Raw genomic sequence first — 24,463 nt, 5'->3', positions numbered from 1 at the left:
TCAGAGACTGTTGCTGGTGAGCACTATGCATCTGTGCCAGGCTTATAAAAGGGAGTTTTCATGGATCATCTCCATGTTTTTTCCTTTTTCTGAGCATAGGTCAGATGCCTAAGTGTGGAATTTTGTCCTTGGGCGGTTCATTTAATTGACATAGGTCTCCCAGAGACCATATCATCATTCCCACTTCAGTCCCACAAAGACCATGAGATGGCTACAGCTCTGCCAGAAGCAAAGTATCGAGTTATTGGCTGATGAGTTCTTGGATTCTGAGTGCCTCCATCCAAGCCCTGTAGAGAAACATGGCAGTGCCACCTGAGCTCAATCATGTGCCCCCAAGAAACAGGAATCATGAGGCTTAGAAGTAAGAATGGAATGATGAAAACAGTTTTGGGTTTGGAGTTAGAAGACCTGGGGTTTCATTCCAGCTCTGCACTTGCAACATGTCTGACCTTGGAAGTCTCTTCACTGGCTCAGACTTGAATTTCCTCCATCTATAAAATGAAGAGGTTAGACCAGATGGTCTTTAATGTTTCCTCCACTCTAAATCTTTAATTTCAAACACTAGGCATTCTTGAATCAAAATCTTATAGGCAGAGAAGTGGAGTTCTGGGTAGCTCTAACCTTGGGGATACTTTGCTAGTAACCTTCAGTTTAAAAGTTTGAGGAACTGGGCAATTTACCCCAGGTTATTCTGCTAGCAGCCCCATGTTTGAGAAATCTGGGACTCAGCCTTCTAGAGAGCGAGAGAGAGAGACAATTACAGCCTCCTAGGAGACAGTGAAGAATGTTGTACGCATGACCCCAAAAGTTAGAGAAACTGAAGGGAACTTAAGTCATAATATGGAAGAGCTAAAAATCTGGATTTCTCCTCTGTTGATACTGAAAAATTATTCAGAAAGAGCACATTCAATGAGAAGAATGTTGGCTATTATTTATCAACCTAAAGTTTGCTCAGCATTGGGAAGGGGATCCAAGCCCTGAGGATGCTTTCATAAAACTGGATACTTATATGGATCTTAGGTGAAAATGTAACTTACTTGAATGGTAGGATTTTTCTCTACATGTAAACCACAAAGGGGTGGTAAGAATCTGGAGGTCTTTAATAAGTCCTAGGGAAAGATAGGACTCATGAGAAAAGGAGGAGAATTAATATTGATTGCTTGTGTGTATGCATGCATATGCGTGTGTGTGTGTGTGTGTGTGTGTGTGTGTGTGTGTGTGTATGTGTGTGTATTGGGGGTGTGTGATAAAAGCAGCCATGTATATCCATGTGAAACCTTGAGGGGCTTTATGGGATATAAAACAGTCTTTTATCCACATCTGTTAAGATCTAGACATGAACTGTATTCTGAGATTTCCAAGATAAATTTGTGTGTAGGTATCAAAAAAAAGCCAAAGAACTGTGATTTGAGGTGAATATTTAAAATTTGAACCCAGCCTACATAATCCTAGAGCATAGAGTACTAAGCTATAGGTAAGAACATCCCATTCCCTATACTCCTATTGCCTGGTGAGGTTGCCCCAGTGACAAAGGTGAAAAAAATCAGTTGCATAAAACCTAACAGCGCAATGACAATTTTAAATAATAATACGTAGTATGCTATACTCACCTACATTTATAATTAAGAGAGGAAGATACATTTCCCAACTCTTTGTTTTCTAGGATCAAGCTTTTTTATAAGAATTATCCAGTATTCAGTTTAATGGAAGCTAGGTGGCACAGTGGATAGAGTGTTGGCTCTGGAGGCATGTAGACTTATTTCCCTGAGTTCAAATCTGGCCTCAGATACCTTCTAACTGAGTGACCCCTGGGCAAATCACTTAACCCTGTTTGCCTCACTTCCTTATCTGTATAATGAGCTGGAAAAGTAAATGGCAAACCACTCCAGTATTTTTTGCAAAGAAAATACCAAATAGGTTCACAAAAAGTTGGACATGACTGAACAAAAACAACACCTATAAGGCAGGGTTGATGTTGTTTCAGTCATGTCCAACTCTTCAAGTGCATGTAGACCATGCTGTACATATGGTTTTCTTGGCAAAGATACTGGAATGGTTTGCGTTCCCTTTTCCAGTGGATTAAGGCAAATAGAGGTTAAGTGACTTGCCAGGGTCACACAGCTGATAAGTATCTGAAGTCAAATTTGACCTCAGGTCTTGCTGACTCTAGTCCCAAAGCTTTATGTACTGAGCCACCTAGCAGCCACATCTTCTGTACTATAGAGCTAGCCATAAAAAACAAAAACAAAACCAACAACAACAACAAAAAACCCCCAAAACTAAACAAAACAAAATAAAACAAACAAAAAAACACTCCAACTGACAGGTCCCTCTCAAGGTCTTTGCTCATTATTTTAAGATTAGAAGGTTTTAGAATTAGAATTTAGAATTAGAAGTTGTCAATTCTTGGGTCTGTTTTTCATTTTGACTAGTTTCCTTTGAGATTTAGTGTCCCAGCTCCTGTTTCATTGTGGTCTTGAACAACTGTATAAAGGGGATACGAATAGAACCTATAGCAAAAGGTTGTTTTGAGGACGAAATGAGATAATATTTGTAAAAGCTCTTAGAACAATGCCTGATATACAATAGGGGCTATATAAATATTTCATTCTCTTCCCTCAGTAGCTATGTGACCTTAGGCAAGACATTTAAATACTCAGTTTCACTTTTTCAGATACTTCTCTTCTATGAAATGAGGCAATTGGACCATATAATGTCTCTGGTTCCTTCTATCTCTGACATGCTCTGATAAAGAGATCTTGAAAGAAATAGCTCCAAACAGGCAGAATAGGCAACCCAAAACTAGGATGGTAAGAACAACAAATCATGAAATCAGAGTCATTTAAGAAACACAGAAAACTCTGTCGCTCTTGATGGAAACTGGCTATTGAGTGACAAGGAGCTTCCTTTTGATGAACAACTGTGGTGTGTCAACCACACCCACTCTTGCATATTAAAGGAGACATCCTGCTGAGACCTGAGTACAGGACAATTATTACAGTGAATAAATCAACCATCGGCTCGATTTTTTTTCTTTTGTATTATGTAGAATCTCTTAAACGTTTCCTGGTTCCTCATTGATAAGCGTATTTTACTGTTGGACCATGAGGGTGAATTCTGATGGAACAATGGCACTGCCGTCAAAGGAAACAAACAAAAGAAACAAACAAAAGAAACCTTGTGAGTCTTTGATTGTGATTTTAATTTGTGCTTTCCTGCGTCTCAGAAATATTTCTTTTTTTAATTTTTTTTTTACTTTACCATAGACTTTAACGCTTTCTCTCTAGCTCACACTGGGGGAAAAACCAGGCTACTGAGGACTATTTTCCTCAAAAATGCATTATCTTGTCTAGTTTCCCTTGAAAACTGGACAAATGTCAAGTCTCTGAAGAGCCTGTTCATCACCCAAATGCATGGCATATAATTTTAGCAGAAAGTTTCTTCATGTTCAATTTTCTTTGAGAATGATTCTGTTTCTTTATCTAAATTCAACTTTTCAGCCATCATTCTCTTATCAACTATTTGAATGAACCAGATATTTGACCTTTTCAACATTTTCATTGATGTGATTGGGCAACTGCTTCATACATTGTCCTAGACATCTTCCCTACCTTTCAAAAACATTTTGTGTTAGGCAAAACTCTTACTCTTGACATAACTTCATTGGAGAGGTAGCATAGTATAGTAAAAAAAAAAAAGGCCATGGAGATGAACTAAAGACTAGGTTAGTAGTCTAAAAAATTCTATTCCATAACTAACCAGGTTTGATTTTTCCTGGCTTTAGTTTCTTTATCTTAGATAGGGAGATGGTGGGCTTTTTTTTTGCTGGCTTAAACATAACATAGAGCCATTTTTTTAAATTTGGTTCCCTTTATTTCTTTTTTTTCTTCTGCTGGCAGAGAAACATGATAAAGCAGAAATGTAGGCCAGGTACCTAAAGTGTAGTGTCCTTACGTCATTCGTTTGGCTTTGTTGACATGCCAAGCAACTGATAGGCTTAGAATTTCTAACCCTGTCAGATGGTTGTCTGGGACAATAGGCTGCTATTCAACCTGAAGGTCCAAAAATAGATAATATTTGCCTGGGCCATTCTATTTGTTTCTTTATTTTATTTTTCTTAAATCCTTAGATGTGTGTACTATATGTACTCATATCCTTATTTATATATGATTTGAAAGCACTATTAGCCTACTCTTATAAAGGTGAGAGACTTTCTAGTTACTGCATCATATTGGGTCATATTCATGCTGTATCAATTCCAAGATGGCCAAAATGTCACCCTGAAGAGACTATTGGAACAACGTCCAGCATAGACTAAATGATTTGTGCTCAACAATGATCATAAAAGCAATAGACATGAGATAAGCAATATGCCCAAGGGAAATGTTTGACTCAGTAAAGGATAGCTCCAATAAGAGTAGCACAAGGGGGGCAGCTAGGTGACACAGGGGGATAGATAGAACACCAGCTCTGGAATCAGAAAGACCTGAGCTCAAATCTGGTCTCAGACACTTGATACACACTAGCTGTGTGACCCTGGGGAAGTCACTTAATCCCTACTGCATCACCCCCCGCAAAAAAAAGAGTAGCACAATAATAACAGTGTAAGATAGCGATTGTTCTTCATTTTCCGCATGTCCTCAGGTATTGGTTCCTTCTCTATATGTGGACCTTGGCCAGAAGTATTCCTTATTTTTGTGGCTCTTATGCATAATCCCAATATGTACCCACTCATCTCATTCATAACATGTGCATGTGTGATGCCAGTTTATGAGGATAATATTCTTTTAATATTTTTCTTACAAAATGATTCTGTTAAATGACATTTCTTTGAACTAATTGAGTCCTTTGGCTGCCAAAAAAAAATAATCACATTGATAGATACTCATGAACTATGATTTTGAGCAAATATAAACTCAAAAGTATTGTGAACTTGGAATAGATTTTTTGGGGGGACCCTGTATGCGTATGTTTGTGTAAGCTATTGCCTAGGCACTATATATGTGATGATAATAATAATTGTGCTACCTACTTCATAGGGTTGGTATAAAGAAAGTGTTTTGAAACCTATTAAGCAATTTATTAATCCCAGATTTTATTATTCATTATTTACATATTTAAGACTTGAATATTTATCTAAAATCAGCAGCAAGCATTATCTATAATGGGGATAAGCTAGAAGCCTTTCCAGTAAGATCAGGGGTGAAGCAAGGATGCCCATTATCATCCCTATTATTTAATAGTGTAATAGAAATGTTAGCTATAGTAATAAGAGAAGAAAAATAAATTGAAGAAATTAGATTCAACAATGAGGAAACAAAACTATCACTCTGCAGATAATATAGTAGTATACTTAGAGAATCCTACAGAATCGACTAAAATGCTACCTGAAATAATAACTTTAACAAAGTTACAGAATACAAAATAAACCCATATAAACCATTGGCATTTCTATACATTGTCAACAAAGTCTAGCAGCAAGAGATAGAGAAATTCCATTAAAAATAATTGTAGTTAACATAAAATACTTGGGAGTTTACCTGCCAAGACAAACCCAGGAAATATATGAACTCAACTGTAAAACACTTTTCATACAAATAAAATCTGATCTAAACAATTGGAGAAATAACAATTGCTCATGGGTAGGCCAAATGAACATAAAAAATGAAAATTCTATGTAAATTAATCTAATTGTTCAGTGCCCTACTAAGCTATTAAAAATTATTTTATAGAGTTAGAAAAAAAATAAGACCAAAATTCGACCAGAAGAACAAAAGGTCAAGGATATCAAAGGAGTCAATGAGAAAAAAATGTGAAAAAAGGTGATCTAGCCAGAGCAGATCTCAAACTGTATCATAAACTGGTTATTACTGAAACAATCTGAAAGTGGCTAAGAAATAGAGTGGTGGATCAGTGGCATAGATTAGGTACACATTACAACATAATAAATTACCATAATAATCTAGTATATAATCCAAAGATTCAAGCTTTTGGAACGAAAACTCATTATTTGACAAGAATTTCTGGGGAAACTAAGTGGCAGAAACTAGGTATAGTACAACTTCTCACACCATATACCAAGGTAAGATCAAAATGGGTGCATGATTTACACATAAAGGGTGACACCATAAGCAATAGGAGAGCATGGAATAATTTATTTGTCTGACCTATGGATAAGGGAAGAATTTAGAACCAAAGAAAATATAAAGAGCATTATAAAATATAAAATAGATCATTTTGATTATATAAAATTAAAATGTTTTTACACAAATAAAACCAATGCAATCAAAATTAAAAGGAAAGCAGAAAACTGGGGAAAATTTTTGCAATAAGTATCTCTGCTAAAGGCTTCATTTCTCAAATATATAGAGAACTATTCAAATTTGTAATATATATACATATATATTTATAAATATATATATACATATATGTATATATGTATATATATATATATATATATATATATATATATATATATATATATATATATATATATATATATATATATATATATATATATAAATCATGCCTTAACTGATAAATGGTCAAAGGATGTGAACAAGCACTTTTCAGAAGAAGAAATCAAAACTATCCATACTCATATGAAAAAATGCTCCATATCACTATTGATTAGAGAAACGCAAATTAAAACAACTTTGAGGTACCACCTCATACCTATCAAATTAGTTAATATGACAAAAAAGGAAAATGATAAGTGTTGGAGGGGATGTGAGAAAACTGGGATACTAATGCACTATTGGAGGAATTGTGAACTTATCCAAACATTTTGGAGAGCAACTCCAACATCCCAAAGAGCTATGAAACTTTGCATACCCTTTGAATCATCAATGCCATAGCACAGCTTATATCCCAAAGACATAAAAAAAAAGCTAAAAGGACCTAAGTGTATAAAAATATTGATATGGCTAAGAATTGGAAATTGAGGGGATGCCCATCAATTGGGGAGTGGCTAAACAAGCTGTGGTATATGATTGTGATGGAACATTATTGTGCTATAAGAAATGACAAGTAGGATGATCTCAGAAAAACCTGGAAAGACTTACATGAATTAATGCATACTAAAGTGAGCAGAACCAGGAGAGCATTGTACACAGTAACATTAATATTGTACAATGAACTATGAATGACTTAACTGTTCTCAGCAATACAATGATTCAATACAATCCCAAAGGACTTGTGATGAAGCATATGATCCCCCTTCAGAAAAAGAACTGATACTGTCTGAATACAGACTGAGGCATGCTGTCTTTCTTTCTTTCATTGTTTTGGTTTAAATTTGTATCTTCTTGTACAAAATGACTAAATGTTTTACATGATTGCATGCGTATAAACTATATTGGATTGCTTACCTTTTTGGGGTGGGGTTAAGGGAGAGACGGATAGAATTTGAAACTCAAAACTTTTCTAAAATGTTAAAGATTGTTTTAAAGTGTAATTGGGGAAAAATTAAACTATTAAAAAAAATGAGAAAAAAAAATAGTTACTTGGATATATATTTACCTTCACCCAAAACCTCATATGCTTTTATCAAAGTGGTGGTTGCTCACTTTTACACTTTAACAGATGACATAGATTCACAGAAATTCACAGTTACAAGAGATCTCAGAGGCCATCTTGCTGTATATGTTCTTCAAAATGGATCTTCTATGCAAATACTCAATACATTATCACTGAGTCTTTACTTGAAGGCGTTTAGTGATCATAAACAAATGACCTACTGAGATTGCCCATCATGCTTTTGAATAGCTGTGATTGTTAAGGAAGTGTTTTGTTGTTGTCACTGTTATTCATTGTGTTTATGTTTGTGGTTGTTGTTTAGTTTTTTATATAAATGTCTCTGTAATTTTTATCCATTGTTAATAGTTCTATCCTCTGGGCCTAAACAGTCTTGTGCCAGCCTTTCCAGTATTTGAAGATAGCTGTCATGTCTCCCTTAAATATTCACTTTTCCAAGATAAACTTCCTTATATTCATTAATTGATACTCCTAAGGCATAAATTGGAGGATGAACATTGACCATGCTGGTTGCCATTCTCACAATACTAGAAAATGAATGTCATTTTCCATACCTATACTTTAAAATGTATATACTAAGATACGGGAATGAATAGCATGTATGTATGCAATTTTTTACATTGACAGACATGGAAATTCTAGTGATAAAATAATCAAAAGAAATCATTTTATGCCTTTATCAGATGACAACTGTAAGACAAATATTTTGATTTTGTGGTTCTGCTTTTCTATCCATACAATATGGATAGTTGCTAAGTTTTAACATGATACTACAATGGCATTCTAATTTATGACATATTATCTTGAGAGATATTAAAAAATACTTACATATACATGTATATGAATATGTTTATAATATCAATGTATCTGTAATGCATAGTTTGTAGAAATTAATTATTAATGGTAATGATAAAAACAATGATAACGTGATAATAATTATAATGATGATGGTAAGAAGAGATATAAAAAAGAAATAGACTAAAGAAGAGAAAAAGAAAGAGAAAGAAGGTTACAAAGTAGAATGGTGAAATGGTGAAAGAGCTGATCATTTACTCCCAGGGAAAATCATAGAGTTAACCTTTGAATCATTGCGTAGTGCTGCATCATTGGTGAGGCAATATGTTTAATGAGTACAGTCTATATTGATTTAGAAGTCAATGGATATGTGTGTGTATGTGTATATATATATACACATATGTGTGTGTGTGTGTGTGTGTGTGTGTGTGTGTGTGTGTATTCTTCAAAAAGAAAAATTCAGGCCCATTTTAAGCTGCATTGGGTGAGCATATAAGTGAAAAATGCGACACTAGATGGATTTTCAAAGATGATAGATTAACGAGAAAACAGTAAAGCCCAGCTCTCTCCCACAACTACTCTAACAAAAATTAAGGGAAAACATCAGAATAGGAGATGATTGAGAAATTAAAAGAAAATTCAAGGCACCAGAATTCCCTACCAAAAAAAAAAAAAAACAAAAATCTGAAGGGAGCCTGGTTCTAACACAACTTCCCAATTAGTAAGGCTGGAAGAATGAATAAACAAACAAACAAAAAACCACTGAGAATATAGAGGTATTATAAAGCCATGGATGAGGAAGACACAAACCTAGAAGGAGAGGAAAATTTGTAAAACTTCTACAAACAAAGACTGAAAGAAAAACTAAGCTTGATCACAAGGTCAGTTAAAATTATTAGGAAAAAGGGATCAAGATTTAACAATTATATTATACATTAAAGAGGACTTCTGAAATAATGTATTGGAAAGGAAATAAGAATTCTAGAAGAATGTCTTAAAAGAAGAATTAATAGGTTAGTACAAAAGATGCAAAATTTTAACAAATAACAGATACCATGAAAATTAGAATAGAACAAAAAGAAGCAAATGACGGCATGAGTTCCTGAGAAATATTAAAACAAAATCAAAAGACTAAAAAACAAATAGGAAAAAAAAAGGCACACACACATATGTATTACTAGAAAACAGATAAAGGAGATATAACTTAAGAATTATTGGACTATCTGAAGTCATGATCAAGAAATGGGCCTCGGCATCATATTTAAGATCTATAACCAAATGTCTTGATATGGAAAGATATTGAAAGAAAACTCCCCAGACATGTGAATACCAGAGGACAATGTAAAAACTCCAATAGTCACTTCCTGAAAGAAACCTCCAAGAGAAAGCTCCAAGAAAATTGTACCTCAAATCTGTGGCTTCCAAGTTTTAAAAAAATCCCAACATTCAGAAAGAAAAAGTTAAATTACCAAGGAGCTATGGTCAGGATTGCAGCATATTTGTCAACTATCACCATAAAGAAGATGAGAATTTAGAATAAGACATTCCAATTGAGAAAAGATATTTTATAATCAAGAATGACTTTTCCAGAAAAAAACTGAGTATAATCTCACAGGAGAAAAATGTGTCCTTAGTGAAACTGATGACTTCCAGGCATTTCTGATCAAAAGATCAGAGTTGAGTAGAAATTTTAAAATACAAGCACAGGATTCAAGAGAAACATTAAAAAGGTAAATATAAGTGAGAAATCATAAGGGTGTTAATACAGATAAAGTGTTGATATTCTGGTAGGGGGAGATGATACAAATGTCCACTCAGAACCATAATGTCATCAAGGGTCACAGAGGGAGTCAAATAAGAGAGAAGGGCTGGACCATTTTTTAAATATATAATTTGATGGTTTTAAAAGAAGAAAGGGAAGTAAAAAGGAATACATGAGAGTAAAAAGGGAGAGAGAAAAGTTGAAAGAAATTAACTCACATTATCAGGATGTATAAGTAAAAGACAATACAAATAAAAAGGAAAGGGTAGAAGAAATGGGCATAATGGAAACCTTACTTTCCTTTCATATAAACCAGTCAAAACAGTCTAAAATACATAAACAGTGTTTGGTGTAGAAATATTTTCCACTCAAAAGGAAGACCGGAACGAACTAGTAGAATAATAGAAAGGTTGGAATGAAAAGGATAGATTAGTCATATTGAAAACTAGCCCTACCTTTAGATGATGGATACTGAAGATGGGTTTAAAAGGATAAAAAGGTTAAGTCCCTGTGACTAGGGTCTGGGTAAGGAAAAGAAAAAAGAAGTAAGCAGATGGCATCAAGCATAGATCCATAGTTCTGAGCACATCACTCTCTTATCACCCTCTTTAAAAAAAAAAAGATGGATGAATTGCAAATAGAGGAAAGGAAAAACAAAATAGTAGGAATGAGAATACAAAGGAAACTATCATAACTATTAATATGGATGGTATGAATTCACCTCCAAAATGGAAGTGGATAGGTAGATTAAAAAGCAGAATCAAATAATACATTATTTAAAAGAAACACACTTGAAATATATAGATTCATACATAGCTTTAAAATGAGGGGCCAGAACAAAACTTGTTTTGTTTAAAATGAACTCACTAAAGTAGCAATTCTGACCTCCAAAAAAGCAATAACAAAAATAGACTTAATTAAAATAAACAGGGAAATACATTTTCTGAAAGGTAAGAGACAGCAAATTAATTTAAATGATCAACATATGTTCTAAATAGTGTATTATTCAAATACTTAAATAATATGTTTAAAAAACAGTAGGGAAGAAAACACAGTAAAATGATAATGGGGAAGCATCAATATACCACTCTTCAGACCTAGAGAAATTTAAGGGAAAAAAAGGAAAGAAGTTGTGGACCTGAAAAACTTTAGAAAAATTAGAGATGAGAGAGGTCTTGTGATTAATGAGTGAGAACAGAACAGAACATCTTCCTCAGAACTGTGCAACATCTTGATGAAAATTAGTGATATTTTGGAACATAACAGTTTCACAAACCAATAAAGAGAAATATTAAGCATACTTTACTGACCATAATGTAATAAAAGATACATTCAATAGGGGGAACAATAAGGGGAAGAAATGATTATTATTCAATTGGAGACTAAATAATTTAATCTTAATGCATCAAAGATATAATATAAACAGTATATAGACATCATGTAAACAATACATGTTTTCATAAAAAATACAACATTAAGACAATGTAGCAAAGCAGTCCTTAGGGGAAATATATATCTCAAAATGTTTTCATTAACATAGGAGAGAAAGAATGGATTAATAAATTAGTAAGGCAGGAAAAAACTAGAAAAGTAATAAATTTAAAAAAACACTAAAATGAAAATTTTGAAAATTAAAGATTTTTTCAAAAATGAAAAGCAAAAACAAATCCACCTAATTAATAAATAAAACTGTAAGCTCTTTTTCAACCAATAAAATAAATAAATTATTTTCTAATTTGAAGGAACAAGATGCCCCTCCCAGGATAACCTGATCATCTGAAATATCCTCATCATGCTGTTTAACAGCTTTGGATACTCAACATCTCAGCTCTTTCAGTTCTTCTCTCCTCTGATTGGAGGACTGGAACACCAAACTTTTTATAGTGGGCAGGAGCTTGGACTTTCCAGCTCTCTCTGATTTCTAACTGCAGCTCTGCTTAGTTTAAACAACTTGGAACAAAACATCCCACCTTGTGTCTTTCCCTTACTTCTTCACCCCTACCCCCATCCCTCTACTTCCCAGCTTCCTTTTGTATATTGTCTTCCCCCATATTATCATAAGCGCCTCAGGGCAGAGACCATCTTTCTTTTCCTTATTTGTATCTTCAGTGCTTAGCACAGTGCCTGGCATATAACAGACACTCAACAAATGTTTATTGAATTGAATTACTTTAAAAAAGAAAAATTACCAGTATTAAAAATGATTAAGGGAAAGTTTTAATACCAAATAAGTAAAGGAACTTATGAAAAACTGTTCTGCCTTAATATATGTCAACAAAATAAAATGGTATGGATATTTATAAAAATATAAAATGCCCAGAATAATAGAATAAGAAATATATGATTTCAATAGACCAATCTCAAAATAAGAAATTTTCTCCCAAAGGGGACAGAAAAAAAATAAGACTATATATACAAGTGAATTCTATCAAACACTCAAGGAATAGTTGATTTAGAGGGAAAATGGACCATATCAAATTCCTCCTGTGATTGATTCTTCCATGTGATCTTTTTACTTAAACTAGAGCTAGACCAAACAAAGAAAATTAGAGACCGATGTCCCTAATTAATATTAATAGTATAGATACTTAATATTATAACATTAAAATTAATGCTTTAAAAATAAAATATTAGCAAATAGGCTATTGGAACATATCACAAAGATTATGCATCATCTCCCCCATTAGAATATGAGCTCCTTGAGCACAGAGAATATGATACTTTTCTATTTGCATCTTAAGTTCTTAGCACAGTGCTTTGCACATAGTATGCACTCAATAAACGTTTTATTCATTCATTCCAGTCAAAACTTCAAGGTTACAACAGTTTTTCCTGAAGTTCAGAGAATTTGGAATAGCAGTGTCTTCCCATGCCCCTTTAACCCCAAGCAGCTCATACAATAGGACCCGTGGTCACTGACCTTACTATGCTACTAAATCTTGATCTATAGCTTCACACAAAGAAAATGATTTCTTTGAAATGATGGAAAACATGTAAGGAAAAGTGAATACTGATTTATATTTGCTTTCATGTCATCTCCCACCTTAGACGGCAAGCTCTGTGGGGCAGGGACTCTCTTTTGCCTCTTTTGGTATCCCCAGCATCTAGAACAGTGACTGGCATACAGTAGGCATTTATTAAATGTTTGTTGATGGATTATTGATTGAAATGACTTAGACCTTCCTTTGAAATTATCACATTCCACCTTTTATCATATGTATGTATATATTTGAACACCCAGAATCACAAAATTTCAGAATCAGAAGGGCGGTATCAGAGAAAGTTTTACCTACTATCAAAAATGAAACCCCTTCTAAAACATCCCCAAGTGATCATCCAGTGTGGGCTATATGGATGAAAAACCCACAACTTCATAAGATACCTCATTCTACTTTTGGATCGATTTAATTATTAGGAAGCCTTTCATTTTGTCAAGCCAAACTCTGCTTCTCTGCAAATTTTAGCCATTTGTCATTTAGTTTCAAGGTCAAATTTAGAAAATCTAATCAATTTTCTACACATAGCTTTTCAAATACTTGGAGAAAACTATAATATGTTTTCTTCCCTTCTCCCTGTCCCCCAACCTTCTCTTCTTCAGGATAAACATTATTTGGTCCTTTGTTTTCTATATAGTATGGTATCTAGTTCTTTCAACATCCTGTTCACTCTTCTCTCTAACTTTTCAAAGTCTTTTGCAAAATTTCATGTCCAAGAGTTAGTCTTTATTTTAGTTTTTATATTGAGTCTGCTAAAATTCCTAAATCTTTTTTTCACATGAACTGTGTTAATCCAAGTATAGGACTTATTTATTCAATTTATATCTCACCATATTATTATACCTATTGTTCTAGCCTTTCAAAATGAGGGGGCTGAACTTGATTGTTTCCATGTTTCCTTTTAACTCTACATTCTATAATCAGATGCTCTTTTTTAAGATCTTTACTCTGTCATCCAACATGTTCATGGTATTAAAGATCTAGAGCTAAAAATGACCCCTAGAGGGCTTCTATTACAGTCTCTCCCCTCCCCCTTTTTATTTGATGAGGAAAGTGAAGTGTTTTTCTTTTTATTTCAGTTCCAAATTATCTCCCTCCTTTCATTCCCTCCCTGACTCTTTGAGAAGGCAAGAAATATACCTCACATATGAAGTTATGCAAAACATATTTCCACATTAGTCATGTTTTTAGGAAAAAAAACAACAGTAAGAAAAATAAAGTGAAAAATGTATTTCAATTTGCACTCAGAGTCGATCAATTCTCTTTCTCTAGAGGTAGAGAACATTCCTCATATTGAATCCTTTGGGAAATGAAGTCTAAAGAAGTTAAATGACTTTCTCAAGGTCACACATGCAAAGCTGGGATTCAAACTTGAATTTCTTTCCCAGGTTCACACTGTTTGCAAATTTGACAAATATACCATCTGAGACTTTATCCATGTCTTTGATAAAAATATTGAATAATTTCTTCTATTAGGTAGTAGTCTCCCTAAGGATAAGGACTGAGTCTCTGCTTCTACTTTACACAATGCCTTGTACATAGCCACAATTGTTTAATTGAAATTGGATCCTTCAAAAATGCAAACACTAATTTTCACAACTTTATTATTATGCCATTATTATTCCTACTAAGAAATCAGTAGCCCCTTTTGATTGAAGAAGTAATTTAAGATTAATTGTAGATATAATGTCTATAATAATTAATATGTATGACAGACCACATGAAATCGGCTTTTAAAAACACTTAGGAGATAAGTTTTTTACTCCCTTTTAATGTACATCTAATTCAGAGTCAGCAAGTTGCTTCTTGTTGAAGACACTGTTGATGGCTACTTTTCTTTTTCTCCAAACTTTGGCATTACATTGGTTTTAGAGGAGAATAAAGTTCTTCATTCACTGATGAAGAGATACAGTATTTCCTGTTCAGGTATGGATCGGATTAGATGGCCTTTGTGGTCCTTTCCACTCCTGAATTTGGGCAATTCTGTGAAGTAATGCCTTATTTGTTCAACATCATTTGTAAATGTGCTATTTTACCAAAAAAATGGAATTTTCAGTTAACTGAAGCTTATATCTTAAATTGCTAATTTTTTTCTTTTAAATTGAACCACCCAGGTTGGAAATCTTTCTAAATTGCATTACACACTTCCTTGACTTCTTAAATAGAGGGTACTGAATATAATTTAACCTTTTCTTGATGACTCAAGGTCATAATTATGAACATCGACTATTACAATTAACACAATGATACCCTCAGGGGCTATTGAGGTGTGAAGGGTCATTTCTCCCTACATTAAATGACTGTAGACTTCTGTGCTTTTTGAGTTCATGTGTCTGCTTTTTATAGCTTCCTTCTCATCTCCATCAGGATCAAGCTGTCAGCTGTCATTTCTCAATACTGTCGGTTTATCTTCTTCTAGTACCTTGTCCCATTTTACATTTAAGTTTTGTGTAATCTGGGCAACAAAATAGCTAGCTTACTAGAATTGAGTGTAAATGGAGAACAAATAAATTCGGAGTTAATGAATTTTCCTATGACTTAAGATGGGCCTTTTAAGATATCTTTTGGCTATTCATGGACCTTTTTGCTTATTTCCTAGTTCTTTGCTATTTTGCAAATATTTGAATTGTTAGATGAACCACTTTTGGATAAGTGAGATGTTGCTATGTATTGTTGAAATGAGTCACTTTTGGATAAGTTAAGTACTTTTTAGTACCCGACAGCAGGTTCATAAATAAAGAAATCTATAGTATAGAACTCCTTCCTAGGAAAAGGAATCAAGAGTCCTGGAGACTATTAATAGTTTTACCAAGAATTCCCCCTGCAATGTGGTTAGAAAGAAAATGTCCTCTGAAGAATGTCACAGAGATGGAGTAAGGATGAATTATTTAAAAGAAAAAAAGAATGAAGTTAAATTCGAGAGGTAAGACCCCATGTAAATACTAGGGAGTGCTATTGTTAGATATAAAATAAAAACATATTCCCAATTTTGGACCAGCTCCATAAGCCAACTGAAAAATTTCTCTTGAATTAATATTCATTGAAATTCATTACAAGTATATTAAGTACAAATCCTTTGAACACCTTTCTGTGTGTTTCCAGGGTTCAGTCAGGATATTATGTAATACATTAGCAATCCCACTCACACATACAAACACCCACGGGTGAAAAATGTAGATTAAGACTTAGTACAGCAGTGTTAAATTAAGTGAAAACAAATTGAATTCTCTATTGTCACAGTTAAATATGCTGGGTCCCAGATGTATTTCAGGGGCAGATGCTGGTCTAATAGCACAGGAATTTCCTTGTTTGCCCTCTTTTATATCCTGAACTGGATGCTGAAAAGAAAACCTCAGTGAAAATAATTGGGTGTCAATACAACCTATTGAAAAGATATGTATTATGTCAACTACTGTCCATGGAAAATGATACCTTGTTTAATTTTTTTTGTTTGTTTATCATCAGGGCAGGAAATGAATGAACCTTTATCTCTATTTGTATTCCTAGACTATAAAAAATAATCCAAAACCATTATCAAGTTCAGGAATATTTTAAGCCAAATCAAGTCAATCAGAATCTATCTAGTATTTACTACAAGCTCTTAGAAGGAAGGGACTTTGCTTAACCAATTATCTGGTAAGTAGCATGGTACCTTGCACTTAGAAGGCTCTTAATAAATGCTTTTAGACTAATTGATTACTTGTTTATTGAATGACATTGCTCTGAATTATTGGCACATTTCCCCCCCAAAAAGCATGCCATAGTTACCTGGCATACTAGGTTAGAAAGAGTGGATATGTGAGGATTAATCCATCACCATTACTGAAAAACAACAACAACAACAAAAACAAGCCTGCAAATAGGCAGAGGAGAAAGTTATCTTTATGTAAAGAGAATACTTCTGGTCAGGAAGCTTGGAGTCAGGCAGTGATAAACGGATTCACCCAGATATGCAAATGCTTTCACCATTGTACTTTCTGTCTGTGTACAAGTATGATTGAAAAGGTTTAGTAGTTAACTAGTATTTCCAGATCACATATATATAGTGGCTAACTCAAAGATCAGTAGTAGTAACTTTCTGAGCTTTTAAAATTTGTGACACTGCTGTTTAACCTTGTAGTTGGCCTCTTGCCTCTGTTAAAAAAAAAAAGCCACCCCATTTGTAACTGCTACACATCCCAGTATGGTCTGCATTCACATAATAAATATTATAGTAGCACCTCATTCATCCAGCATCATTGGGGAATGAGGTGTTCTGGATGATTGCATTTTCCAGATAACTGAAGTATTTATCAATTTAAAAAAAAGCATAACCATTTTTGTGGAAATTTTCTGCCCCAGTAAATGAAGTAAATCAAATGTAATTTGAATTTTTTTCCTGCCATATTATGTATAATAATGGGGTTCTAATGTGCTAGAGCACATAGATTATCTCAGAAATTAGATAATATAGATCTGCTTACTCTTAAGCTAAATGGTTTTGGACAAAGTATGCTTTTCTTGTGTTTCTTCTGTCAACAATTCCACTGCCATTGAAGCTCTTACATCAACTCTCATCAGCTATATGCTAGGGTACCACTGAAGACTTCCAGGGCCAACTAGGTAGCCAAACTCATTAAATCATTAGCCTGAAGTTTATTTGCTGCTAAATCAATAGGCTGCATTGAAAGCCTGAGTGTGGCTATGCTACTCTTCCAAGATGTAAATATGCTTTTTATGATGATTATTTTCTTTCCTGTTCAGAAGTTGTTTTTATTTATTTCTAGGTTTATAGCTGCATTATAGATAGTTAAAATTGCTATAAGTCTGATAACTGAATAAGTGTGATGTTAACATATTTGCTTATAAAGGATACCCTTAGACGTGGCAAAACTCTTACAGCAATGATTTCAAGCAAGGAAATCAGTGAACAAGACAATAAATTGTCCTGTTTATACTCCAATTTTTAAAAAAATGGTATGCCAGGTTAAATAAATTGATATGCTTAATCAAAAGCATTACTAAATGAAAAATACTATTATATACAAAGAATCTTGGCTTTTAAATTTTAAATATTGTACCACTTTGTTAATGATCCAGTAATTTAAAGCAAACTATATGACTGAACCAAGAAAGATGAGGTGATGGGATAGTTTTCAGGGAAATAGTATGTTATTCTAGAGTAAACTATATTGAAAAAATGTTTTCTGCCTTAAAAAAAGAATTAGCTGAGTTTGTATATAACCCATGAATCACTAAGATCCTAAGGTCTATCTCAAAATTTGATTTTCATAATTCATCTCCTACCACAAAAAGTTAAACATTATAGTTTGAGGTTCCTTGAATGTACTAGCATGTATACAGGAAGTTTATTTTTTCCCCACTGAGGTTTAATCACTTACCCTGAATCACACAGCAATATGTAACAGAATAATTCTTACTGCCTTTCCATGAAACAAATGTAGCAAGTTTCAGAACTCTATAAAGCAACAGGATAATCTGAATATTTAGATTTTGCTAAACTAAAGGATTTAGTCTGCTAAACACTCTGTAGGCTTTGGACAGGATTTTAGTGTTTCCAAAAAGGAGACAGTGCCCAGATTTCATTTGTCTAATCCCAGAAGAGCATGCATTTCTCATCCTTTCTTCCCATTTCCCTTCTATAAAAGAATTCTGCATTTGAGGTACTGTGAAACAACATTTTATTCAACCACTTTGACTCTTCACTATTTGATTTTGTGGTCAGATTGACACCTTACAGGTATTACTCAAAGGGAAGATAGAATTGAGGGGCTCCTTCAGTCTCTGGAATAATGTTGACTCCGGATGTTCAGACTTTCATCACCAAAAGAGGCTTTTAGTTTCTCTGGTAGTGACTATAGAGACTGTCCAGGCAGAGCACAATACCTTCCACTGATACTTAGAGCAACCCACACGAAAGGGGGCAACCTGAATTCGTGGGGAGGTTTGGCAGTTTTACAAGTGGTGGTGACCAGAGAGAAAGCATATTGACTCAGAGGGAGGAAATATCTCAAAAAGTACAAAGAATTTGCTTCTTCACATGAAGGGACTTTGGATAGGAAAGCTATTCCCAGTTGCTTCTCTAATTATAATCCCAAATGGTAAAAAGACCTTTCCTCCTCAGGAAGCTGGTAGTAACCCCAGATGCTACTACATTTCAAGAAAGACTCCCGCTACAAAGGGAAATTAGATACCGTGGGTGGTGAAGGCACATCCATGACATCTACAACCTTCTCTCCAACCTGCTAAAGAAACTCGCTGGGCCCTATTTTGACTTAGATTCATCTTGACTCTCAATTGCCCTACTTTTAAGACGTGAGGAGCGGGGTTTACAATACAAGTGTGCCAAACTCCTGGGTCATTTAGGTCTTTCTAATTTTGTAGCAAAGGGAATTCATAAAACACTTGAACCTAACATTCCCTTTCCTCTCAAATCTTGAAAGTTTTCATGAGATTCTTAAAATTTGCCCACAAATGTGGCAGTTCATCCTCTCTATTTTCTTCTTCTTGAGCTCTTTGGCTTTCTCAGCTGTTGCACACACTAAGTGGCCTCTGTGTGCCTGACAGCATACCTAAAGAGAGAAACCTGAGCAGCACATGGCCAGCTTGAGTGAAGAGAGGTAAGTAGGTTGATGAGGGGAGAGGAAACAAGCCTTTAGTAAGCTCCTACTATATTCTAGGTGCTGTGTTAAATGTTTTACAAATATTATCTCATTTGATCTTCACAACAGCTCTGGGAAGTGGGTGTTATTATTATCCCTTTTTAACAGGTGGGGAAACTGAGGTAGATGGAGGTTAAGTGATTTGACCAGGGTCACATAACTAATGAGTGTCTGAGGTCTGGTTTGAACTTGGGTCTTCCTGACTCTAGGCAAACATTCTACCCATTGTGCTACCTAGCTTGTTAACTTAATAGGTAACAAACATTTTTTAAAGTGGTTAATATGTACAATATGCCATGTTAAACACTGAGAATGTAAACGCAAGCAAAATGAAAGATAGTGCCTGCCCTCAAGGAGCTGCCATTCTAATGGGGGAAGATAACAGAGAATAAGTGGAAAGTTGGGGAGAGGGAGGGAGAGAGGAAGAGGAGTTTCTGAACTGGGGCATGCTGTTAAAGTCCCTAGAGTCAGAAGCACAACCAGCAGGTGAGTGAAGCAGGGACAGCCTGGTTCCCCAAAATGGAGACCCTGAAAGGAATTCACCAGTGGGAGGAGAGTCCAGCATGGAGAAGGGATATTATAGGATTAGAGGGCTGAGGGGAAGAGGAAAGTTCCTGAGTTAGTAGATGGCTGAGTCACGGTGGCAATGTCCTTATAGTCAGAAGCACAGTGACAAGGGAATGAAGTCAGGCCCCTGCCAGAGACAGGAGGGAGCAAAAGGGAATGAGGGGAAAAGCCCTGGGGATCCCGGGAAGTTCACAGATGCACCTTCTGTCTAATTTCTAAGTGAGGGTTTTCTGGATTTCTCATGATTTTTCATGAGCCAAGCTTGCCAGAGTTCCCAGATGATTTTCTGGATCTTTCAGAATCCCCTTGAGTGCAGCCGATATTTTGGGATTAGAGTTTATATATTCTGGAAGCTCCAAGGAAAAGTTTCGAAGGCTTATTTTTGTTTTCAATCACCCCCAAGCAGCTTTCATTCAGCTCAACTTGTGGGATCGCCATCTAGGACCGCACAGGATCTGATTAGATTTGGAGAACTTTCCTTTATCCTGTCTCTAGTTCATTTGTCTCTAGATGAAGGAGGATTCACGCTGAGAGACAGATGACAGAATATGTCAGGCAAGATGAAGGAGGGAAAAGGAGTGAGTTCAAAAGCTCCTGACCAGGGCATTTTGAAGTTTGTCTTCTAAATCTCATTTCCCCTTCGCTCTGTCTCAGGAGGTAGAGGACTCTGTAAATAGGAGTCTCTCATCAGAGCTTTACTTCTCTCAAAATAAAAATCATCACATTCACACATTTCTTCAGCTGCTCCTTGGCTCTACTCTCTGACGACTCTTCCCCCTAGAGGTAACCAGGGAAACTAGTTGCTATAGTAACTTAGAGCAGGTTTACTCCGCCCAACAAGAAGGAAAAGCACAAAACATAAACTATTGCCAGGACTGAATTGGCTGCTGGGAAAACTAGGGAACCAGGGACGATGCCAGCCAGTCCCTTCCCTTCCAATAGCTCTGGACCCTTCATTTTCGGCTCTTGCCCTTTCCCTCCACCTTAGTCACTGCATCTTCAGTGGAAATTAAGCAGGGGACCTCTGCTCTCACAGGACTATTTTAGATATTTAGCAGATAATTTAATTTTCTGAGAAAGGCCATTCAGTGCTGCAGAATGGGGTCCAGAACCTCATTGCAGGCAGACAGACTCCACTTATTTTCCTGGCTCCGCAGATTTACTACTAACACACTGGCAGGCAGAAGTAGTGGATATGATGTAGTATTGGAAATGATCCTGGGTTTTAGTAATGGCTTTGGCTTGCCAGGCATTTTTAGCCAAAGCGTCCAGATTTTTTAAAGAGACTGTCCCACCCTTCCGTCTGTTGGAATCTCTAATTTCCTACGTGCCCCTCTCCCCTTGCAGTCTGGCATGTGATGGCATGGGTGGCAAGCTCCAGATATTAAATATAGAATCTACAGTTTTTTGAACAGCAGATTTGGCAAAGCCTTATGGCCTAACCGGCCTTACTAGACTTGTGTTGACAACCCAGGATTGCTTCCAGAATTTCATGGCATTCCTTCTTGGTGCCTGCCAGAGCTTCAGAAAGTAGAAGCTAAGCACTAAACAGATACAGGGGTGCTTCCTGTGATCACTCAGGGCCCCAAAGGTCATCTGTTCTCTACTTTTCAGGAAGGCTGCATGTTGTAATGGAACTTAACATGGCTTGAACTTAAGACACCTGCCTTCGAATCCTGACTGACACATTAGCAGTGTGACTGAGGATGGGCTACGTAATTTCTCATAACCTTAGTTTGCTCATCTGTAAGGTGGGAACAGTAATCCTTAAATTGCCTACTTTATAGGGCTGTGAGTAAGGTGATTTACATGCTATAAAATATAAAAATGCAAACTTATTATTCAAAAGCATGCAATATTTTGTAGAAAGTAACCTAAGTTCTCTAGGGAGCACTCTGTAGAGATCACCATTGCCTACAGATGAGTGTTTCCTTGTGTATCCCTAATATCACATCCAACTGAATCCTGTCCAATGCAGCAAACATTTAAATACACCCAAGGAAAAGTCATGGTGTTTGTGGGACCACTTTACAAATATCTCAGGGTATGCCAGGTATATTCAGGCATATCCAAAAGTCTAAACCTTTTGCTATTTTGCATCTAATTTTTAAATTTCGTATTTATAATGTGCAGTTTAGTTGTTAATTTTTTTAAAAAAAGTTTTATTGTCCATAGTCTTTGACCCAGACATACCACTATTGTGTCTATAACCCAAAAAGAGATAAAAGAAAGAGGAAAATGACATATATGTACAAACATATTTATAGCAAAATTTTTTGTGGTGGCAAAGAATTAGAAACCAGGGGAGGGAAGTACCTATCAATTGGGAAATGGCTGAACAAGTTATAGTTTATGTAGGTGATGGAATACTATTGTGCTGCAAGAAATGTTGGAGGGTATGGTTGCAGAGAAACTTGGGAAGGCTTGTATGAACTAATGCAAAGTGAGGTAAGGAGAACCATGAAAACAACTTATATAATAACAATATTATAAAGACAAAAGAATCTCTGAAATACTTAGAAACTCAGATCAATACAATGGAACCAAGCACAATCTGGAGGACTTATGATGAAATGTGCTTTCCACTGTCAGATAGAGAGGTGGAGGTTGCAGAAATGGAAGCATCCTTTTTTTTTTTTTTAATTTGGGGCATGGCTAATGTGGGTATTTATTTTGCTTCGCTCTACATATTTTAACAAGTTTTACTTTTCTTATTTTCTCAATTATTGGGAGAGTTAGAGAGGGGAAGAAGAGAGTTCAGAACTGAGAATAAAATAAAATTGAATCTAAAAATGTGTTAGCATCTTTAGTTTGATGAATATAAATATTGGATAAATGTTTGACTTAAGAATATTCCTGGGATACACATCCTAATGAAATATGTTCCATATATCTTTGATGGCATGCTATTTTCCTGGATGTAGAACTAAAGTCCTGTTGTGTTCACATGTTGTTCGGGGCTGTAGAACTTAACCTGTCCTTTGGAGCATTACTGAAGTGATGCCCAGGGACTTCTATGCTAGTAGAAACCCTGTAACATAACAGAGGCCTGAATTGCCAACTTTCTGCTTGAAGGACTGTAGACTGTGGCTTTGTAATACTTCCACAGGGAGATTACTCCTAGTGTAAATGTATTTTTTTTTCTGTAGGACAGTTTCTAACCCTGTATAAAGTTTCCAAAACATTTTACAAATCATTCAGATAAACAGAGCCAGCTGCCACAGAACGAGATGGCTATTAAAAAAAAATAATGTCTTGGGAAGAGAACAAAGCAGATACAGTCTTGGAGCCATAGGAACATAATCTGTTATACCTGAAATGGGCCTAAGAGGCCTTTTAGGCCAAGGTCAATGAGGGAAAGCAATAACAATAGAGCTCTAAGGTTTGCGAGGCACTTTATGTGGATTGTCACATGTTATTCTCATAACAACCCTGGGAAGCAGGTACTGTTATTATTCCCATTTTACATATGAGAAAACTCAGGCTAAAGGATGTTAGTTAAGCAACTCACCCAGAGTCACACAGCCAGTAAGTATCTGAGGCAAAATCTGAATTCAAGTCTTTCTAATTCTAGGTCCCAAATTATCTTTTACATTGTTTTTGTTGATTTTTTGAGCCCCAATGTTCACAAATCCTGTATTCCTGATACAGATATTCTTTTTTAAAATTAATTTATATTGATTTATCAACAATCACTGCCATATGCTTTTGAGTTTAAAATTTCTCTCCCCCTTCCTCCCCAAAATGGCGCACAATTGGATATAGGCTCTACATATACATTCCTATTAAACATATTTTCACATTAGTGATGTTGTAAGAATTAGAACCAATAGGAGGAAGCAAAACTCAACAGAAAAAAAAATAGCAAAGAGTATGCTTCAATTTGCATTCAAACTCCATAGTTCTTTGTTTGGATGTGGAGAGAATTGTCCATCATGAGGCCTTTGGAGATGTCTTAGATCCTCATATTGCTGGGAAGGGTTAAGTTTATCAGTATTAGTCATCACACAACGTGGCTGTTATTGTGTACAATGTTTTTTTTGGTTCTGCTCCCTTCACTCAACATCAGGCCATACAGGTCTTTCTAAGTTTTTCTGAAGTCAGCCTGTTCTTGATGCATATATTCTTTACAATATCTGTTTTTG

The sequence above is a fragment of the Phascolarctos cinereus genome, unplaced genomic scaffold (genome assembly GCF_003287225.1).
Source record: "Phascolarctos cinereus isolate Bilbo 61053 unplaced genomic scaffold, phaCin_HiC Scaffold_4;HRSCAF=312, whole genome shotgun sequence".
NCBI lineage: Eukaryota > Metazoa > Chordata > Mammalia > Diprotodontia > Phascolarctidae > Phascolarctos > Phascolarctos cinereus.
This window is presented reverse-complemented; position numbering follows the sequence as displayed.